Source organism: Mustelus asterias, chromosome 12, assembly GCF_964213995.1.
Source record: "Mustelus asterias chromosome 12, sMusAst1.hap1.1, whole genome shotgun sequence".
NCBI lineage: Eukaryota > Metazoa > Chordata > Chondrichthyes > Carcharhiniformes > Triakidae > Mustelus > Mustelus asterias.
In genome coordinates this window covers 4,589,432-4,611,504 of record NC_135812.1, presented here as the reverse complement: position 1 = coordinate 4,611,504, position 22,073 = coordinate 4,589,432, and the positions used below count along the sequence as shown (strand labels likewise).

General features: G+C 45.1%; 2 protein-coding genes across 6 annotated transcripts in view; both read right to left on the bottom strand.

Moving 5' to 3' along the window:
- bcas3 (BCAS3 microtubule associated cell migration factor) overlaps window positions 1-22,073 on the bottom strand; it is a 915,564-nt gene that overhangs the window by 510,607 nt on the left and 382,884 nt on the right. The gene's annotated exons all lie outside the window — the stretch shown is intronic.
- The window catches only part of eral1 (Era-like 12S mitochondrial rRNA chaperone 1), a 682,619-nt gene continuing 679,318 nt past the window's right edge, over window positions 18,773-22,073 (bottom strand). The window contains exon 12 of the transcript XR_013499069.1: window positions 18,773-18,787. The gene's annotated coding sequence lies outside the window, so the exon portion shown is untranslated. The remainder of the gene's footprint in view (window positions 18,788-22,073) is intronic.

Genomic DNA, 22,073 nt, shown 5'->3' with positions numbered 1-22,073 from the left:
CCAAGCCTCAACTTGCAGCAACACCACTGAAAGCAACAAGTAGGGTTACTCGGAGTTGGGAGATCCGGCCGTTCATGCTGCAGAGATTCTCTGGTCTTGCCGGCACTGCACTGCACCCTCTCGCACGGGTGGGGTGATATCAGTGGGAAAAGTAGGAAGCGCTGGGACCAAAGAATCCCGCCTCCTCCTGCCGCTGAGAAACACGCGGCTGGGAAGCCGCAGAATCCCGCCCAAGGTAAAGGCCGTTTCCATCAATGGTTTCTGAAATGCTGTGAGGCTGGCCGAGAGACTCGCTGGAACAGCCTGGGTTACAGCATTCTTCAATGTTAACACCTGCTGGGGAACTGCCTCTCACCCAGGCTAACTGGTTGAACTTATGAACAGAAAATCACCTGTGACTCTCAGGTACATTGCACTAGAACAACATCCCTAATATGCTAAAGCATCAACAGTTAGGAAATGAATCCTAGAATACCCCTGCCCAAATCAGTACTCTGGCAGACTGATGACAGTGGGCTCAAACACACTCAGCTGATCAAAACATTTAGAATGCAATCATGGCCAGGCTGTTTCTGCAGGGTAGAATTGGATCTGGTAGCCTTTTCTATAGATATAGAACTCTGTTCCCTCAAACACTCAGCAGCCTGGGATAGGGAAGAGTTAAGACTGAATGATATTCCAGATGATTACTAGAATTAATTCTATAAATGGAGGTGAGGATTCTAGGAGTATCACATACTATAGCTGCTATATTAAATGTGCGTATCAAATATTTTCTTCTTTAATCTCTTCTCTATTTTTCCTCCTAAGTTTTATTTTTATAAGCACCAAAATTAAATTGGTGCATCAAATCTCCAGCTCCAGTCTGAAGGGCATTAGCCAAACATGCCTTCTAAAAAATTGTTCTTATGTTTTGAGACATCAAACCCACTTAAATAACCTCAGCAAAATCCAAACAAAGGAATCCAAATCCAAGAAACAGCAAAATTAGATTCAGCATAACCAGAAACAGCCTTGAACGCACCATTTCCAATGAATTGAATGTTTTAGTTTTATTTGTTTTCAATAAAGGAGGAAAAGTAGGAAGAGAAAAGCAGCCTCCTTTCCCACACTGTGTCCGAGGTTCACTCAGGCCTGTGATAACAATCAGGACCGGGACAAAGACAGCTTAGTTCCTCAGTGTTTCATCTGACAACATTTGCTTCAAAGGTAATTTGTAATGTTTAAGGATTAACAGTGACGGCATCTGAAAACTTGTACCCTTGTTCCGGTTTAAAGCAACAAAGTGAGGTGATGCTCCTTCTGCAAAAAGTCCCCATTAAAAGTGCATCATCTGTACCTTAAGGCCCAACTCCAGATCGACTCCTGAACCTGAATTAAGACTCTGTAAACTATTGGTCCGAGTCCAGCTGACTTGGAATATCAGCCAGTAATGTTCTAGGTTTACAGGACCTGATGCTGGCTATCCTGTTATTATCATCTATGTTTCTAGGAAGTCCTCTTTGACATGTTTCATTTCAAGAATGAACATGTCTTAATCATGCTTTTGTAGCTCATACTCAAGTACCTGGATGGTCTCCTGACCAGAGCTCTGTACAAGCTTTGGATGGACTTGTGTGAATCTGAACTCCCTGATTTAACAGTGCGCTTGCTAAAGTCAGGTTAATGGATGGAAAATTGTCCCCATTACAGTGGGGACAAAGCCCGAATCGCAGAATCGTGAGCTTGTGCCCGATTCTGTGGTTAGGGCTTTGACCCCACTGTAATGACTTCAACGAGGCCCATGAGTTTGGCCTCTTGGAGTATGAGCTCCCTGGTCGAGGTCATAATTGTCTACCCAATCAGGGAACCTCATCTGTACATAAAACTAGGAGTGTCAGGTCTTCTGGCACTCTGAATTCTGACTATGTGCCAGAAGCATTCCACAAGTGGGATAGAGCTTGTAAATAAAGGGCCTCTGAGCAGTCACTTCATGCACCAGGACCAAAGGAGATGAATGGACATTATAATGAATGGAATTCTTTTCACACAGTGGCTGGAGCTTTACCGTCCCACCCACCACGGGAATTGGAGCGGGCGAGGGGTGGACCATGGAAAGATCGTTGACCTCGGGCGAGATTCTACTGTTCTGGGCCGAGCGCAGCCATAATATCCCACCCAATGAGTTTTGACTGGGATTATGGACTCCTCGTGGGGAGAAGACAAGATGTTGATGTTAAAATAACAAGGCAAATTATAAACAAAATGAAGGGCAGTGGGGGTTAAGGCTTTAATCAGAATGTAACTAGAAAATTAAAATATTTGGTTGTACTTTGATGTGGAGATGTCGGCGTTGGACTGGGGTCGGCACAGTAACAAGTCTCACAACACCAGGTTAAAGTCCAACAGCTTTATTTGGAATCACGAGCTTTTGGAGCACTGCTCCTTCATCAGGTTCTGGTTGTATTTTGTCAGAAATCTGTCCAGGTACCAAGTTCAAATTCCAGCCCATGCAACAAGTAACAAAATGCTCCCAGTGCTGGAAATCTGAAGCAAAACAAAATTCTAGAACATTTTCAGCTCTTTTGTCAGAACATGCATTCTAGGTCTGGTGAGCTGGTGTAAGGACCATTCTAGAGTTACAGCAGAGGAGGCTCTTTGACTCCATGCCACCTCTCAGCAAGAGCAATTCTGCCAGTTCCACTTCCCTGTCCTTTCCCCATTGCCCTGCACTTGGTTTTTATCTTCAGGCACTGATCCAATCCCCTTCTGAAATTCAGGCATAATTGAATGAGCCTCCACCATTTTCTCAGGCAGTGCAGTCCAAATCCTAAACACCCGCTGCTTAGAAAAGTATTTTCTCATGTCACCTTTTGGTTCTTTTGCTGATCACCTAAAGTCATCAAAGACTATTTCCTCGGGTGAATGGAGCGGTAACTAGGGGGCATAACTATAGGGTTCATGGTGGGAGATATAGGAAGGATGTCCGAGGTAGGTTTTTTACTCAGAGAGTGGTTGGGGTGTGGAATGGACTGCCTGCAGGGATAGTGGAGTCAGAAACTTTAGGAACATTTAAGAAGCTATTGGATAGGCACATGGAGTACTTCGGGATGATAGGGAGGAAATAGCTTGATCTGGGTTTCAGACAAAGCTCGGCACAACATCGTGGGCCGAAGGGCCTGTTCTGTGCTGTACTGTTCTATGTTCTATGTCTGTTTCCTCTGGTTCTCGAGTCCTCCGCCAAAGGAACAGTTTCTCTCTATCCACTGTGTCTAGACTTCACATTATTTTGAATGCCTCTATCAAATCTCCTCAACCGTTTCTTCTCCAGGGAGAACAATCCCAGCTTTTCCAATCTATCCCTCTTCATCCTTGGAACCATTCTCATAATTTATGTTCTGCACCCTCTTCACATCCTTCCTGAAGTGCAATGTCCAGAATTGGACACAATGCTCCAGTTGAGGCCAGTGTTTTATAAAGGTTCACCATAACTTCCTTGCTTTTGTACTCTATGCCTCATTGCAAGGTTGTTAAGACGGAACTATGCTTAACTTGAATGATCCTTTCAAGGGCAGTGCTTAAGTATTCCCTGTGGGAAGGTAGCCGGGGGAGGCATATTATGAAGTTGGCTAGAGACTGCTGCTGAGGGGAGTTCCAGTAGATTGACAGTCCCATTTAAATCTCAGTCTCTTGTCCATTAAGAGGTGCCATATCATCAATGTTTGAGATACTATCAGGAAATTGCTGGGTTTTTTTTCTTTTAATACCTTGTTTAAATATGACATCTTAATAGTGCAGTACAGATGCCAGGAACATGAATACTATTGTTAGATACAGAAAGAAATATATAGATAATTTGATATTTAAGTTTTTTAACCCCCTTTAACATTGGCATAGAGCACTTAGGTCAAATGTGCTGTTTCCGTGCAACAATTTTTATGCAATATGTAATCCTTTTGTAACTTATTTTCCTGCAACAGTCTTCACCAACACCCATATCGTAACTAAAGTGACTGGATATAGAAGAAGTACAGATGAGTCAGATATTCAGCTTGTCTTAGAGCATCCTTCCCTGAACAACTTACAATGCTTTCCTCATTTTATTCAAGTTCAGCACGACGGCACAGAGACTGCTGTCTCACAGCGCCAAAGTCCCAGGTCCGATTCTCGGCTTGGTTCACTGTCTGTGTGGAGTTTGCACATTCTCCCCGTGTCTGCGTCGGCTTCCCCTGGGTGCTCCGGTTTCCTCCCACAGTCCAAAGGGATGTGCTGGTTAGGTGCACTGGCCATGTTAAATTCTCCCTCAGTGTATCCAAACAGGTGCTGGAGTGTGGGGATTTTCACAGTAACTTGCAGTGCTAATGCAAGCCTACTTGTGACTAATAAATTAACTTACTTAAGTGCATCTTGGTTTGTCACTTGTAAGTTGATTCCAAATGTAGATCAGTCTTTGCGTTAATAAATTCTTGCAATGTTTGAGCTTTCCGCTTATGCTGAATGCTGCCTATCAGTGGATAGTTAAAGGTTGAACTACAGAACTGCAAGGGAATATTCTCTGATATTCCTAACTGATTATCCTCAATGGTTTCTCAGAGATCAGAATCTCCCCTTACTGTCCATCTATGGTGGAAAACCGCATCCGGTTCAAACAATTTAGGCTTAGGGCATCAGTGCACTGCAACACTGGGCTTTGTGCCAATGCTGTCTAAATATTTTTCTGAAATTGAAAACACACTATCAAAGCAATTGACCTGCAAGACAGAGCTTGAATTGACATAGTGGCCACCACACTGCGACTTTTGGCCACCAGTTATTTAGCTGGGTGAAAATGCTTGAACATCCATTACTTACTGGGAATACTGCACTGGGAACCTATTCAATAATAATCTCAATACACTGCCAAATCACTGACCACATAAATGCAGGATTTAGAGAGAAAAAAAACCTGCTTCTTTCTATTGTGTCAAATGTAATTATTCAGACCAAACAGAACTCACCGAAGTAAATGAGGTTTAGCCAGATGTTCAATGTAAAATCTGGAAGCATGTTCACGAATTAAACTCTAGCTCTCTGGCTTGGACCCCAGCAATCAGTGCTGCAAAGTTTAGCACTGAGCTCTTACTGCTTCAGAAGCTCATCATCCAGCCTACAGACATTGAATGGCTCAGACCATTAAACCCACAAACTCATCCCTTCTTTCCCTCTTTTGCTGGGGGGAGGGGGCAAGGTTTTAAGAACACCAATAGCTCTACACTCCTGCAGTTTATCACTCAGGTAGTCATTCTTGATTGGTGAAGGCAGATCCTGAAAATTCACAAGATATTCAACCTGAGATGGCATCACAGCCACAGATACACAAGCACATATACGGATACAAATACACTGATAGACACACACAGATACAGATATATACACACATGCACACGCAGATTTATACACACAGATATATACACACATACACACACAGATATGCAAACACACACATACACACAGATTCAGACACATACACAGATATAAACACACAGATATACACACACATGTATACACACACATACACACAGATTCACACACACACACAGATATACACACACAGATAAGCAAGCACAAACACACACAAATATACATAGATATATACACACACACAGATACACACACACACAGATATATATACACAGGCATATACACACAGATTCACACACACACAGATATACACACACACAGATATGCAAGCACAAACACACACAAATATACATAGATATATACACACATACTTACACACACAGATACAGATATATATGTATATGTATGGATTAGTTCTACACTCAAGGGGTGGAATTTTACGGCCCCGACTCGGCGGATGTGGGGCTGGAAAATGTGGCGAGCCGTTCAAAAGTCCATTGACTACAGCGGACTGGAAAATCCCACAGGGGGTGGGGAGAGGGGATGTAAAATTCCACCCAAGGTGCTTTTATTGACAAGAGTGATCTTCCTTTCGAAGAAGGTGAAGTCAAGCACATTAAAAATAACTTTTTTCTTTGAAGTTCACGTCCAGAGAATCCAAGGCCTTGGCTTCCCAGGCTGTGGGTGCTCCAGGACCTGAAGCGCTTGCTTATTCACTGCCTTTGGAAACCAGACTGCAGATTCATTGAAGAACGGTTACCCAGCTGCGTCCCCATTTCCTAGAAAACCTACGTTTAACTGACTGCAATCTCCAAACCTGAAAAAAACACTAGTAAATCAGTTCCAATTCTGATTCTGAACTGAGGGCTGAATTTGTATACATTAAAATATTTATATAGGACTTGATTAACAGACTGCACCTGGGGCTATGGATTTCAACAGCTTAGCATTCTCCAGGCCTCGGAAACAGTGTGATATAGATTTCATACCTATTTCTGATTACTTATAATATTTTGTCTCTCTCTCTCCCAGACATTTAACAGAAGATAATTTGGGAATTAATCTTTTTTTTTAAGCATATAAATAAAAGGAGGAATGAAAATAGACAGGAAGTACATTGGTCCTGCCACTGAGCTGGGGGTGGGAGGGAGGAAGACAACTTTTTTAAGACTGTCACGTTGAGATCAGCAGCCAGCCTGCACGTATTCCCAGTGCGGTAATCATTAAAAAACTCACTTCCAGAAAAATAGGGAGGAAAGAGATTGCCGGAGCAAAGAAATCCCAGCAGACAAAGTGAAAACAAATTAAATGTGCTATTATAAAATGCAGATGCTGTAAAGAAAATAAACCTGGCAAGATTTACTGGTTTTTGCAAGGATCAGGCATCTGTGGAAAAGACATCAGCAGCTACTCTCAGGTAATACCATTCCAAGGCCACACTCACTCGCAATCCAGCTCCCTCCATCCTCTCTAATAGCTGGAAGCTCATTTATTCTCTGTCGGAGTACAGGGTCGACAGAGACTATGTGAAAATGGCAGATCGCCAGCTCCTCCTGAACAAAAGCAGCGAGATGATGAAAAGGAGGATTTAAACTTTCCGAGCTCCGTGGCATTCAGGGGTTTTAAAATGTTAACTCCTGAAGCCCTGGTGACCATTTCCTTTCGAAAGTAATTAACAAATTTGAAGATTTGAACACATCGGCCCTGGTTTAGCTTCCACATTTCTGCCCCGAGCCTAAATTTCCCTCCTCCTACTCAAGCAGAGAAGGTGTTGATCATCCCTTCACTACACTAAATGACAGTGTGGAGATGGGACTGGGCATCCCAGCTGCTTTTTCTGATTCCTTTGAGTTGATTTGATTTGATTTATTATTGTCAAAAGTATTAACATACAGTGAAAAGTATTGTTTGTTGCGTGCTATACAGACAAAGCATACCGTTCATAGAGAAGGAAATTAGAGAGTGCAGAATGTAGTGTTACAGTCATAGCTAGGGTGTAGAGAAAAATCAACTTAACGCGAGGTAGGTCCATTCAAAAGTCTGACAGCAGCAGGGAAGAAGCTGTTCTTGAGTCGGTTGGTACGTGACCTCAGACCTTTGTATCTTTTTCCCGAAGGAAGAAGGTGGAAGAGAGTATGTGCAGGGTGCGTGGGGTCCTTAATTATGCTGGCTGCTTTGCTGAGGCAGCGGGAAATGTAGACAGAGTCAATGGATGGGAGGCTGGTTTGCGTGATGGATTGGGCTACGTTCACGACCTTTTGTAGTTCCTTGCAGTCTTGGGCAGAGCAGGAGCCATACCAAGCTGTGATACAACCAGAAAGAATGCTCCCAGGAATGATTCCTGTTGCTGACTTCACTGACCAGGAGAGGAGTAGCTGTGGAGATGCCGGCGCTGGACTGGGGTGGGCACAGTAAGAAGTCTCAGAACACCAGGTTAAAGTCCAACAGGTTTATTCGGAATCACGAGCTTTTGGAGCACTGCTCCTTCATCAGGTGAGTGGAGAGGTAGGTCTCACAAACATGGCATATATAGACAAAGACACAACTGCAAGATAATGGTTGGAATATCTTGCAATTGTGTCTTTGTCTATATATGCCATGTTTGTGAAACCTATCTCTCCGCTCACCATGAAGGAGCAGCGCTCCGAAAGCTCGTGATTCCAAATAAATCTGTTGGACTTTAACCTGGTGTTGTGAGACTTCTTACAGGAGAGGAGTAGCTGTGGGCAGTGGTGGAAGCCCCACTAATGCCCTTTGAAGTTGTGAAAGGTGACAAATAAATGAATTTTCTTGATTTGAATGAATTATTGGCACAGGACTTAAGAATATAAGAAACAGAAGTAGTAGGAGGCCATACAGTCCCTCGAACCTATTCATTGTTCAACAGGATCATGGCTGCTCTGATCTTGGCCTCACCCCACTTTCCCTCCTTTTCCCCATAACGCTTGATTCCCTTGTCAATCAAAACCCTGTTCCATCTCAGCCTTTATTGTATCTAATGACTCGGCCTCCACAGCTCCCTTGGGTAGAGGAAGACATTGTTCCTTCTCTTCTCCATTTTACGTAGGTGAACACTTATCCTGCAACAATGTCCCCTAGTTTCAGATTCCCCTTCAAGAGGAAACATCTTTGCATCATCTACCCTGTGTAGCCTCTTCAGAATCATATATGTTTCGATAAGATTATCTCTCATTCTGCTAAACTCCGATGAGTATAGGCCCATCCTGCTCAACCTTCCCTCATAAGATACTTTTCCAAAGGGATTTTGAATCACAAAAAGATGTCCAAAGGTGTGCGGGTGAGATGCATTGGCCACGCTAAATTTCCCCTTAATGATGTGTAGGTTAGAGGGATTAACGAGGTAAATAGGTGGAATTATGGGAATAGGGTCTGGGTAGGATTGTGGTCAGTGCAGACTCAATGGGCCAAATGGCCTCCTTCTGCACTGTAGGGATTCTATGATTCTATGAAAAGGTTAGGATGCCGGTACAACAAGTAATTAGGAAAGCTAACAGAATGTCACCATTTATCATGAGAGGAACTGAATACAAAAGTAGGGATATTATCCTTCAGTTATACAGAGCACTCGTAAGACGACATTTGGAATACTGTGTATTGTCGTGGTCACTTTATCAAGGAAGAATGTGACTGTGTTAGAAGCAGTTCCAAGAAAGTTTACCAGACCAATACCTGGAATGGGTGGGTTGTCTTATGAGGAAAGGTCGGACAGGATAGGCTTGTGTCCGCTGGAGTTTAGAAGAGTTAAGAGACGATTTGATTGAAACATATAAGATCCTGCGAGGTCTTGACAGGGTGAATGTGGAGAGGATGTTTCCTCTTGTGGGAAAATCTAGAACTAGGGTGTCACTGTTTATAATTAAGGGCTCACCCGTTTAAAACGGAGATGAGACTATTTTTTTTTCTCTCAGAGAGTCTTAAGTTTTTGGAATTCTCTTCCTGAAAAAGTAGTGAAAACAGAATGATTGAATATCTGCAAGGCAGAGGTGGATAGATTTTTGGTAAGCAAGGGGGTGATAGATCATCAGGGGTAGGCGGGATGCAGATTTGAGATTATCAGTAGATCAGCCATGATCCTATTAGTGAAACTCGAGAGGCTGAATGGCCTACTCCTACTCCTTGTTCATGTTTCGTATGGATTGGCCTGTAATTTATTTGGATGAAGAGTGTGAAAGTCAACTTAGAGGCAGATTTTAAAGGGTTCTAGCTCTGCAATAAAGGATTGCGGTGGTGACAGAAAAGTTCACAAAAGTGTTGTGAAGACAAGACCGCTCCTTTTGAGGGTGAAAAATTATTGGTCCTGCTGCAGGATTGAGGATGGTTTTATTGACAACCTTCCAGCAAAAATAAAGTAGAAGGAGCTCAATGAACAAGTTAATCCAGCTTCCCAGGACTTTCCTGCCTGAATGCCAATAAGGAGGAAGGTAAAGATGACTGTGTTTACACACTGCTTGAGGAGGTCCATTATGGATGGAGCAAGCTTTAGTCTGGAGTTCCGGCACCCTTGGGGAGTACGATTGCAATCTCTGTGTGAAAATATAGCACTTGTGCTTCGGGATGGAGATGCTGATAGGTAATAAGAAGCAGGATGAGGGAAAGCATCAAACACTAAAATAGACCCCCCCCCCCCCCCCCCCCCCCCACCCCGGCGACACCTCCAACCCTTTCTCACTCGGCCATTTCAGCCTTTGCCAATACCAGGCACCAAGTACTCCCCCCCCAGCTCCTACAATGATGTGGATGTGCCAGCATTGGACTGGGGTGGGCACAGTAAGAAGTTTCACAACACCAGGTTGACTCACCTGATGAAGGAGCAGCGCTCCAAAAGCTCGTGACACCAAATAAACCTGTTGGACTTTAACCTGGTGTTGTGAGACTTCTTACTGTGACCTTCCACAATCACCATATTTCCCCAGTAGCTGCTATGCTCCTCACACTCCAGCTCCCACCCAAGCCGCACGCCTGCCACATCTCATCGCCATCTTAAATGCCAACACTCCCACCTACACTCTTCCTCTCTGTGTCATTGCAGGACAAACTCAACCACAACAGGCATGAGCCAGCTGCAGTCATGCCGGAGCTCCGAACTCTCACATGCTTTGAGGAGCGAGCCCTCAACTTGGCCAGGGAGGAGGAAGAGCGTGTCTGCGCTGCTAGTGAAGTGGGGGCAGCAGAGAAACGTGTGAATCCTCAACACTTACGCTGTCATTCCTCAAGTCTCAAGTGAGTGATCAATGTTGCCTCCATATCCACTGTAATGCACCGATGCCATGTTCCTTCGCCAGCGGAACAGCCTGGACCATCCTCGTGCCCCCTAGACCCACTGGACTCCAGCGGCTCAGAGAAGAACTTCTTCAATCCCATCATAGAAGAGGCATCACAGCTTTCACCCACACCTAGCACCAGTGTAGATATTCACACCTCAATGGGTTCAATAAGTAGGCAGGCTTCTGGATCACTCACTGGTGAGCACCTCAGAGCTGGAGATCCACAGTAGGCAAAGACAAGGATGTCCAAGGGAACTGGCACTCAGAGGGATGCTGGAGTTCAGGACTCCACTGAGACCCTTGTCAATGATGTGCCCTTGGACCCAGTTATTCCACAGCTGCTGGAACTGCAAAGGCAGAGTCGCAAGTATCAGGAAGAGATGACAGCAGCCCTCCTGGAAGTGCAAGGCTGACTGGACGAGTCCCATCGCCTTCTATCCTAGGAGATGGTGCCGTCACTGCAGTGCACCGAGGCCAACAGGGTGGCGTCCGCAGTGGAGACCTTGGTGCAGGACTTGCACTCTGTGGCAAGAGATGTCTTCATTATGGTGCAGGACTTCGATTGCGTGGTGCAGGCACTGATGAGAATCCTAGAGTGTCAGCGCCAGAGGATGGTGAGGTTTCTGGATCTCACTGGGAATCTCCAGCCCATCTGACATCTCTCTCTCTGTGAGCGACACACCTCCAGCCCCTCACACGGAGAAGAGAAGCAGTCAAACATCTGTACTGCTCGCAAACAGCAGCGCCCCCGCCCCCCACCTGGAAGCCCAACAAGGAGCTCAGGCCAAAAGGAGTGGAAGGCAGCAGGCTGCCTCCACTTCAGCCACAGATCCTGGGGATACACCTAAACTTAGTGGGAGGGTCACGAATATTCAGGAACCATTGGCACTTAGTGGGCAGGGGTGAATATAGACACTAGTGTAGATAGATCACCATTTTGTTTTGAATGTTTGGCAATGAATTTCACTTTGTTCACCCACAGAGCCTCCACCCTGTCTGTTCATGCCACCAAGCTTGGGGGAACCACTGTGCCTCACCCTGTGGGGTGTGAGGATGGCAGTGCCATGCCCCTCTCACCCTCTCGCCAGCCCCCATGAAGGAAGGGCACTCCCTTAGCTGTGATATGTTCAGCAACCCAGGAAAGAGGACATGGGAAGCACCGCCTCCATACCAACCTTCACAATCCCTTCAAAACAAGGGGCGTCTCGACATGAAGGGAAGGTAAGGCCTGCAAGTAACCCCTCCCGATCCCTCTCCCCGGAATGCTGATTCTGGGACCACACCTCCAGCCCCGAGTTGAACTTATCTGTGTCCCTGAGCCCTCTCCCGTGCTCCCTGAGCAGTGAACACCGTGGAGGGTGCTGGCTGCCTGAGCGCTCACCTCCAAAATGCCCCTCAGAGGGCACCAGGTTCACGCTTATGTAAACCTGTTGTAAATGGCTCCAACATGACATCATGCTAGTGCCCACTGTATATCCGGTGAGGGGGTGGGGGGAGGGGAAGTCCTGTGCGTAGAGAGTGCTCACTAATGATGTGCTAATGTATTAAAAATGAGCTTTCTGTGGTCCCGCGGTGTGTTTCACTCCACTCCATCAGCAAGGGGCCAGTAAGATCGGAACTCGGACACTCACCGCACGGATATTGCTTTCCAGATTTTGAGTGCGCGCCGCCATTCGTACAGGTGAAGAACGTGTCTCAAAATCGCCCCCAACATCTCACAACAAACATGGTTCCTGCAGTCTACGCGTCATGGTCACATTGTGGCAGTCAAGATTTTAGTATTTTTCAATTACACGGCATCGAAATTAAGAAGTTGGGCTTTAGATTTCTTATTTTTTCATAGATTCATTTCTGTTTTCAACCTTTCGTGCACTAAATAGTTTTCAGTTCTCCCTACAAACCCAGAGGGAAACAGTACAAAGGTAGTTTTAGCTGGTTCAATCATGGCTAGAATCTGTCTAACTCGAGTTATCTATTTTACTTTTTTTTCCTTATCTTCCTGTGTTTTAAGATTTATTCTACAACTATTGTTTCACAGACAAGAACACCCACGTACTCTTCTATTGCTGAGTGGAAATCTCCCAGCTGGTTTCCATGCATTTACTACAGTCTTAGCGTTGTCTTCTCCACTTGTGACCTTTTCCACAGCACATTACTGTGTAATCTGTAATCAACCAAACGCGGAAGAGGAAACAACAGCGTCCTGGTGAGAAACGCTGCCATCTGACCCAAGCAGGACGGTGCGGAAGCAACACTGCCTCTGAGAAATAGTCTGGGAGAGCGATGTAGACAAGACACTAAAAATAATTCTGCTGTATTGCCAGGAAATAAAAAGGAGTCTGTTTGACACAGTTAGCTGTTGGAATGCACTGCATCTGAAAACACAACTATATACCACAATAGAAAAAAAAACCCTTTGCAAACATCCAGTTATCAGCTTTACTTGTCCCTTGAGAAAATGACTAGTGTAGCTCAGTCCCGATAAACACACACTCATAGGAACTTGTTTGCCAAGAAGCTATGCAATTGGATCAGGGTTCATTCAGTCCAACAGTGAATCAACCTTACAATTTATTGTTGTCGCAATTCTGTGAGATTCCATCTTGGCGTCTTGCTGTTGTTCATCTAAGCACTCTACCAAATGTCATTTGTGTACATTGAATGCTACAGCTGCTATCAATCTCAGTTACTAACTTGTGCAAGCACTGAAGGACAAGGACACTGAAAATAAGCATTTTAAAGGCTTATTAAAAACAAGATCATTATGAGTGATGGGGTTGCATAGCGTGCGAATGTTCCTCTTACACAGTGTCCACTTAGAGAGTGGCACTGGCGACTTGGATGTGAGCTTGCTTTATAAAGCCATTATCTGGTCTAGAGAATTTCCACATACAACATTTTATTCACTGGACTATTATGACCCAGGATTGCAGCCATGGTTTTTATATTGATTCTTTCATGGGATGTGGGTGTCACTGGTAAAGCCGACATTTTTTGCCCATCCCTAACTGCCCTTGAATTGAGTGGCTTGCTAGGTCATTTCAGAGGGCAGTTAAGAGTCAACCACATTGTTGTGGATCTGTTGTCACATGGAGGCCACACCAGGTAAGGACAGCAGATTTCCTTCTCCTAAAGGACGTTAGTGATCCAGATGGTTTTTATGACGATCGATGAGAATTTCATGGTCACCATGACTAAGACTAGTTTTCAATTCCAGATTGAATAATTGAATTCCAATTGCTAATCGAGTTGGCATGGTGGGATTTGAACCCACACCCCAGAGGATTCGCTTGAGCCTCTGGATTACTAGTTCAACACCATCTCCCCAGGAGGGTTGCAATTGGACAAGAGTTTTCTCAGTCCAAGAGGAAAGATTTGCATGACTGTGAAAGAACGGGGAGGGATGAATTGGTTAGCTCATTCAAAGAGATGGCACAGGTATGATGGGTTGAATAGTTTCCTTTTGCACTGGGTGATTCTTTGATTCTAATTGGACTCAGTGTTCCTTGTCTACACTGTGAAGAAAATGAGCCAGTGACCCTGCTCCTCTTGACTTTCCAGCAGGACACAGGTCTTCTTATGAAGTTGGGAGAGAATTGGGACAGACTTACCTGCACACATCTCCCTCCTCCCTCCACATCATGGCTACAATCCTGCTGAATTTTACACAAGAGGCATGTCTGCGAGGATGAGCTAATGGAGGGCCACTACCGTCCATTTACCTATAGCCATGGGTATAGGTGAAGAAGAATAGCAACTTGCATTTATAAAGGACCTTTAACATGGCACTTCACTCAGAATGTAATCAAATAAAGTCTGACACTGAACCACTTGAGGCAATATTAGGGCAGTTGACTAAAAGCTTAATCAAAGAGATTGGTTTTAAAGACTCTCTTAAAGGAACAGAGAGAGGTAGAGAGGTAGAGAGTTGGAGGAGCCCAGAAATCTATGGGGGCAGAAGGAAGTTACAGAAATTTGTAAGGTTAAGACCCTGGAGGAGTTTCAAAACAAGGATAAAGATTTTTAAATCATGGCATCACTGTACCAAGACAAAATATAGGCCAGTGGAAACAGGGGTGATGGATGAATGGGACTTAGTCAGTGGGGCTTGAGTGGGACTTGGTGCAGAAGTGATAAACTCGAAGAATAAAACAGCATTAAAAGAACACTGTGTCACCTGGCCTTACATTTGAGAATTAGTACATGACGCAAAACACAAACCGAGATATTGCAATGGTGAAAAGAACTAATACATTTAGAAAATATCAGGTCTATAGAACAAAAGCAAAATACAGCAGATGCTGGAAATCTGAAAACAGAAAATGCTGGATAAACTCAGCAGGTCTGGCACTATCTGTGGAGAAGGAAACTGAGGGTGGGATCTTGAGCCCACTCTTGCCGTCTGTGAGATTGCCAGCGGGGGCTCAAGATGTGGCGAAACCTGGAAGTCATGGATCTCGCCGGTGGAAACAAGGGGCATGAACTTGATTTAAATACATTTCCATGGATTTCAATATGATTAATCCGCTCCCTTAACGCATACTGATCCCCTACCTATATTCACATCGTGCCGATGTGACGTCATGTCAGCATGGTTTACAACAGGTTCCCCAGCCGTGAACCCATCATGGGGATCCCCCAAGGGTGTGAAAGTGAGATCAGGGGGAGGCGATGGACTCGTGGTATTATCAATAGACTATTAATTCAGAAACTCAGCTAATGTTCTGAGGACCCGGGTTCAAATCCCGCCACGGAAGCTGGTGGAATTTGAATTCAATAAAAAATATCTGGAATTAAGAATCCACTGATGACCATGAAACCATTGTCGATTGTTGAAAAAACCCATCTGGTTCACTAATGTCCTTGAGGGAAGGAAATCTGCCGTCCTTACCTGGTCTGGCCTACATGTGACTCCAGAGCCACAGCAATGTGGTTGACGCTTAACTGCCCTCCAAGGGCAACTAGGGATGGGCAATAAATGCTGGCCCAGCCAGCGACGCCCATGTCCCATGAAGGAATAAAAAAAAGTACAGCCCTCAGGGGAGAGGAACATGGCCAGACCTTGGCCTGACAATGCCCTCTGGCACTTCCCCTGGCACAGATTGTCAACCTGTGCCAGGAGGCAGTGCCGGGGTGGACTCCAGTGAGAGCTTCATGGTGCGGGGGGCAAGGTGGGGGGAGAGATTCATTTGTATGTGGTGGTGGCCAGGAGCAGATGTGGGAGCAGGGGATGCCGGCGATGGCCGTTCGGGGTGCGAGGGAGGTGGTGGTGAGGGGTGGCATCGGCATTGACTCAATGTTTGGGGGGCCGGGGGTTGAGGGGGTGGGGTGGTGAAGGGGTCCAGTGTTTCGGGGGTGCCAGTACTGACTGTTGGGGGGGAGGGGGGAGTTGCAGGCTCCAATCAAGGTGGTGGGGGTGGGTGTGGGGTGGGTTGGGCTGTAAAGTCCGAGACCTCTGTGGTGGGCCGGGAGGAGGTTTATTAATGTTCTGATCGGGGCACCCATTAAATATGGCGCTCTGATCTCAGTGCAGCCGAGCTTTGCCGGTATGTTTAGGCCTCGCCCCCTTGCACGACAGTGTGGAACTCGCCCGGCTGTTTTTTTTGACAGAGCGTGATAATATTTGGTGTAAAAACCGGGAGAGAAACACGGCATTTTTCTCACCGACACTCTGCTAAATTCTGGTACAATCGCCTCTATAATTAACGTTTCGAGTGCGTGTGACTTTTCTTCAGAGCTGCTCTGCAGATTCGAATGTTGGGGCTGCATTCTTCATAGCAGGACTGAACCTGCAAGTTTCTGGTATTTTGGAATACTGCACAAATGCACTTTGACCTGAAATGGGGGTGGTGTGGTTTACCTAAAGATTGCAATACAGTATTCAAACTTGGCGCTCGGTACTGACACACCATCGCAAACTGAAGAGAGCACAACCTTACAGATTTGGAATAAAGAATAAAAGTGAAAGAACAGAATTTGAAGAAGTCTGTGTGGTGCCATGAGCCTGCTCTGCCATTCAATAAGGGTTGGCTCACCTTCTGTCATAACTCCAATTCCTGCCCTTCCCCTATATTCCTCCATTCCCTTTACACTCAAAAATCTAATGACCTCAATCTTGAATATACTGAATAACTGAGCATCAACAACCCCCGGGATAGAGATTCACAACCCTTCAAGCAAAGAAATCTCTCCTAATCTCAGATCTAAGTGGCTAACTCCTTATCATGAGACTAAAGCCCTTGGTTTTTTTTTAGGAAAGTACAACACAGGAACAGGTTCTCCAAGCCCATGCTGATCATGATCCCCTAACTATAAAAACCCCGAACTAAACTATAAAAACCTTTCCGCCCTTACTCAGACCGTATCCCTCTATTCTCTCCCTATTCATCTACCCATTCAGATGCCTCTTAAATGTTGCACAGTAAGAAGTCTCACAACACCAGGTTAAATTCCAACAGGTTGATTTGATATCACGAGCTTTCGGAGTCTCGCTCCTTCATCAGGTGAGTTCCAACTCAGAGCAGAGGTGCTGAACCCTGGCTTTGAGCAGGGAACATGGCCTTCTGGACTTGCTCATGACTGCAGAGTCTGTCCCTGTGACTACACTGTCCCCTACTACCATTACATTCCTATTAACTCCCCACACTTGAATGGCTTCCTGTACCACAGTTCACCCACCCTGCAGTCCCTGCTTTTCATCATACAGGCTGTGAGACCTTGAACCTTAGACAATTGCAAGGGCAAAGGCTCCTCCACTTCTACCTTCTCAATCCCCCATAGCTGTCTCACTCACAGTCGCATCCTTCTGCCACTGACTATGGACCAAATCAGACGATCCTATCCTCTTGAGGGGTAAGACCACCTGGAACAAAGTCTCTCGGTAACCTCCCCTCCGTGATGTGTTGCAGTGTCTGCAGCTGCCTCCTGCTCAATAATCTGAGCTGAAGTTCCTCCAGCTGTGGGCACTTCCTGCAGATGTGTTAGCTTTGGATCACACAAGTATCCACGAGCTCCCACATTCTGCAATCACCATATATCATCTGCCTTGTCATCTTTATAGTGTTTCAATTTTAATTATTGGCTCTTGCCCTGCCTGTGCTTATATACTTTGTTCCACTTACCCTGATATAAATTCCCCAGTGAAAGTAAATAGGGAAACTCACCAACCAATCTAATAAGCTTTACTATTATCGTAAAATTTACAACTGCCAATAAGTCCTTGCAACTACTAAAATTACCCAAATTTTGAAAGATAACTGAGAAAAATATGCACTAACCAATGAACTATCTGTTTTTTCTGTGTGTCACACTTCCAGTTTTCTCAGAGCACAAGCCAGTCGGTTCTGGAACCACAGACTGGACTAGACTGGACTGGACTGGACAGTTTCATTTGGAATGTGTCTGGCTCAAACCTCTCCCTGCTCTGAGATGCTGCTGCCCGTCTCCAGTTCCTCCTCTCTCCCACTCTTCTGTCTGGGATCTCCTCTCTCCCACTCTCTTATGCCTTCATGCAGATTGTGGTTAAACTTGTCCCTTGCCTGGAGAGTCCAGACTATCAATAAAAGACAAGATGAAGTGGAACTTGGAATCTAACGTATGCACTACCTCACGAGTTTAAGTTTAATTATTAGTGTCACAAGTAGGCTTACATGGAACTCCCTGCCACAGAAAGCTGTTGGGGCCAGTTCGTTAGATATGTTCAAGAGGGAGCTGGACGAGGCCCTTGTGGCTAAAGGGATCAAGGGATATGGAGAGAAAGCGGGAGTGGGATACTGAAAGTGCATGATCAGCCATGATCATATTGAATGGTGGGGCAGGCTCAAAGGGCCGAATGGCTTACTCCTGCACCTATTTTCCATGTTTCGATGTTTTTTACATTAACACTGCAATGAAGGCACTGTAAAAGTCCCCTAGTTTCCACACTCCGGCACCTGTTTGGGTACACTGAGGGAGAATTTAGCATGGTCAGTGCACCTAACCAGCACAGTCTTTCGGACTGTGGGAGGAAACCAGAGCACCCGGAGGAAACCCATGCTGACAGAGAGAGAATGTGCAAACTCCACACAGACAGTTACCCAAGCCGGGAATCGAACCCGGGTCCCTGGCACTGTGAGGCAGCGGTGCTAACCGCTGTGTCACTGTGCCTTTAAATAGCTAACAAGAGATTTGTCCAAAACATTAAAAATAATTTGAGTTTTTATGTAGTCCCATGGTCCCTATCTTTTCCTGGACTTGAAATTTTGTTCCCTTCCACCCAGTTCAACTCCTTAGTCAAGCCTGAGTAGACACAAGGCTGCAGACGTTTATAGATTTTCCTCCTGTGTTGCTTTCACAAACTATTTAGTGGAATTTGATGAATTCTAATTACTTGAAACAACAGTGATGGTAATGTGACCTTTCTGAAATGTCAAATGTCAAAGAACTTTATGTCAGCCAATGATGGCATGTCATAATAAGCTTGTTTTGATGTTTCTGTTTCTCCTGAAGTTGTCACAAACAAACAGGTTACACTTTCTACATAATGTACACATAGGTAAAAACACATACAGAGCATGCTTCACATTGAGAAACATTCTAGTGAGTTACTTTTAAAGTCAGAATGACCATTAATTATTATTTATTTTACATTGGGGGTTGAATCAACAACTACAACTTGTCTCTATATAGCACGTTTAATATATAAAATATCTCAAGGCACTTTACAGGGGCACTAAAAACAAAATATGAGCCTGAGCCACTTGAGACAACCTTAGGGCCAAAAGATCAATCATTGATTTTAAGGAATGTGTTATTATTTATTTATTAGTGTCACAAGTAGGCTTACATTCACACTGCAATGAAGTTACTGTGAAAATCCCCTACTCGCCACACTCCGGCACCTGTTTGGGTACACTCAGGGAGAATTTCGCATGACCAATGCACCTAACCAGCATGTCTTTCGGACTGTGGGAGGAAACCGGAGCACCCAGGGGAAACCCACACAAACACGGGGAGAACGTGCAGATTCCACACAAACACGGGGAGAACGTGCAAACTCCACACGGACAGTGACCCTAGCCAGGAATCGAACCCGAGTCTCTGGCACTGTGAGGCAGCAGTGCTAGGAGGAAAGGGAGCGATAAAGACAGAGAGGTTTAGGGAGAGAATTCCAGAGCTCAGGGTCCAGGCAGCTGACGGCTCAGCCACCAATGGTGCAGTGATTACAATCGGAATGCTCAAGAGGCCAGAATTAGAGGAGCACAAAATGTCAGAAGGTTGTGTGGAATATTATTTGTTGTCAAACTTTCCTGTTTCCCTATGATAGCATGTTCCTGTAAAGCAAGCATACAACAAAGTGCGACATTATGGAACCGGATAATATAGGCTAATGCCTGGATTCTCCAATAATGCCTTATTACATATTCAGCCAGATCCTCATCAGATAACAGCAATCAGAATGTAAGCACGGTGGAATATCATGTATCCAAACCTGTTTGAACCAATGCGTGAGAGCTATCTGATCTGGTAGGATAAATAAGTTTACCAAAATAAAAGTAAATTGATTCAGTTCCTGCTGATAGTTCCATTGTAGATAACCTTTTGTTGAATAAGTAATGCCTTGCAATATATCTACCCTATGCCATATCCTATCCATCACCAACGCCATTTACTTCTGCCTCCACACCTACCTCACACGAGAACCCTGATCATACTTTTGTTTTTTCCAGATATACTGTTCCAATAGCTTCCTCACCGGCCACTTGAGGTCCTCCTGACACAAACTGCAACTTCTCGCTCATGTTCAACCCTAACCCTGGCTTGCTCATTGCTTAACTGAACTTTCTAAAGCCTCCATTAGATGTTCGTCCCCAACACTCCATTGTCTCACCTCACCATATCTCTTCAATCTCCTCCCCCATGTTCTTCAGTCCTTCACCTCCCTTGGTGACATTATCACCCTCTATTTTGGTCCTAATGTTTGGAACTCACCTTTCTACCTGGCCTACTGTTTTTTCGCATTAAGGGCCCCAAGACCTAACTTTTCAACCATGCTTTTGGGATCAATCCGGCAACAATGGCATAATGGTAAAATGTTTCTGGATTAGGAATTCAGAGGCCTCGACTAATGATTTGGAGACGTGAGTGCAAATCCCGCCACAGCAGCTTGTCATAAAATCATGACTGATTCACTTATGCCCTTTAGGGAAAGAAGTCTGTCGTCCTTGCCAGTTGTAGCCTCCATAGGACTCCAGGTCCACAGCAGTGTGGTTGACTCTTAACTACTCTCTGAAATGGCCTAACATGCCACACAGTTGGATCAAGCCGCTCCAGAAATTCTAATGAAGAGTTGAATAAGACAGGCCATTTGGCATCGACACGGGAATCGGATTTGACAAAGGCACAGCCAGTTCAGTTGAAGCTACAAAATCCTCATCAATAACATCTAGGCCCTTGGTTACAAGGGCAGTAAGTGCACGGGAACAGCGCCATCTTAAAGTTCCCCTCCAAGTCAAACATCATTTTGACTTGGAACTATAATCACCCGTCGTTCCTTCATTATCACTGGGTCAAGATCCTAAACCTCACTCCCTATCAACATTGTGAGGGCAACTACACCACGAAGCCTGCAGCTGTTCTGGACGGTGCCTCACCATCATCTGCTTGAAGGGGGAATAGGGATGGGCAATAAATGCTGGCTTTTCCAGCAGTGCCCAAATCCCATGGACAAAGGAGAAAAACCCCTCCTAACAGTTCTTATATTATTTAGTGTCTTTTCATCCTCTCTGATGACACTTTCTATTTAAAGCAGCACTATTTCAACATATGCACAAGTTGTTTTCTATGCTCTATAACTTTGCCAGATAAGAAACCAAGGCTGGAATTTTCTCCAATATCAGCAAAGGCTAATGTCGGGCAGGAAAAGCGGCGCTGAAGTTGTCACCGGCAATGGTAGCCTTCTCTGCCATGTAGTACAGCACTTAGAAAAAAAAACTTAAAGTCACAGGTTCCACGACGTATCAGTGGAGGAATGGACTCTGATTCACCCACACCGCCAACAAATCAGACACTCGAAGATCTGGCTGCCACTTGTAAAGGCTGCCCCAGCCAGCAAACCAGGGAATAACCTTCACCCAGGTGCACCTCCCTGACATCAAGCTGGCACTACCTTGGCACTACTCTCTCCTTCCTCTGAGCACAGTACTCACCTCCCCCAGGACTACTGCCCGCCAGCTACACATCTTCTGAGACTAGTAATGTTTCACACCGTTCTGACATTCGTGAGAGACAGCATGGTTTTGTAAGAGGGACGTCGTGCTCTTACAAATTTGGTGGAGTTTTTTGAGGAAATTACAAAAACGGTTGACGAAGGAAGGGCCGTGGATGTCGTCTATATGGATTTCAGTAAGGCATTTGACAAAGTCCCACATG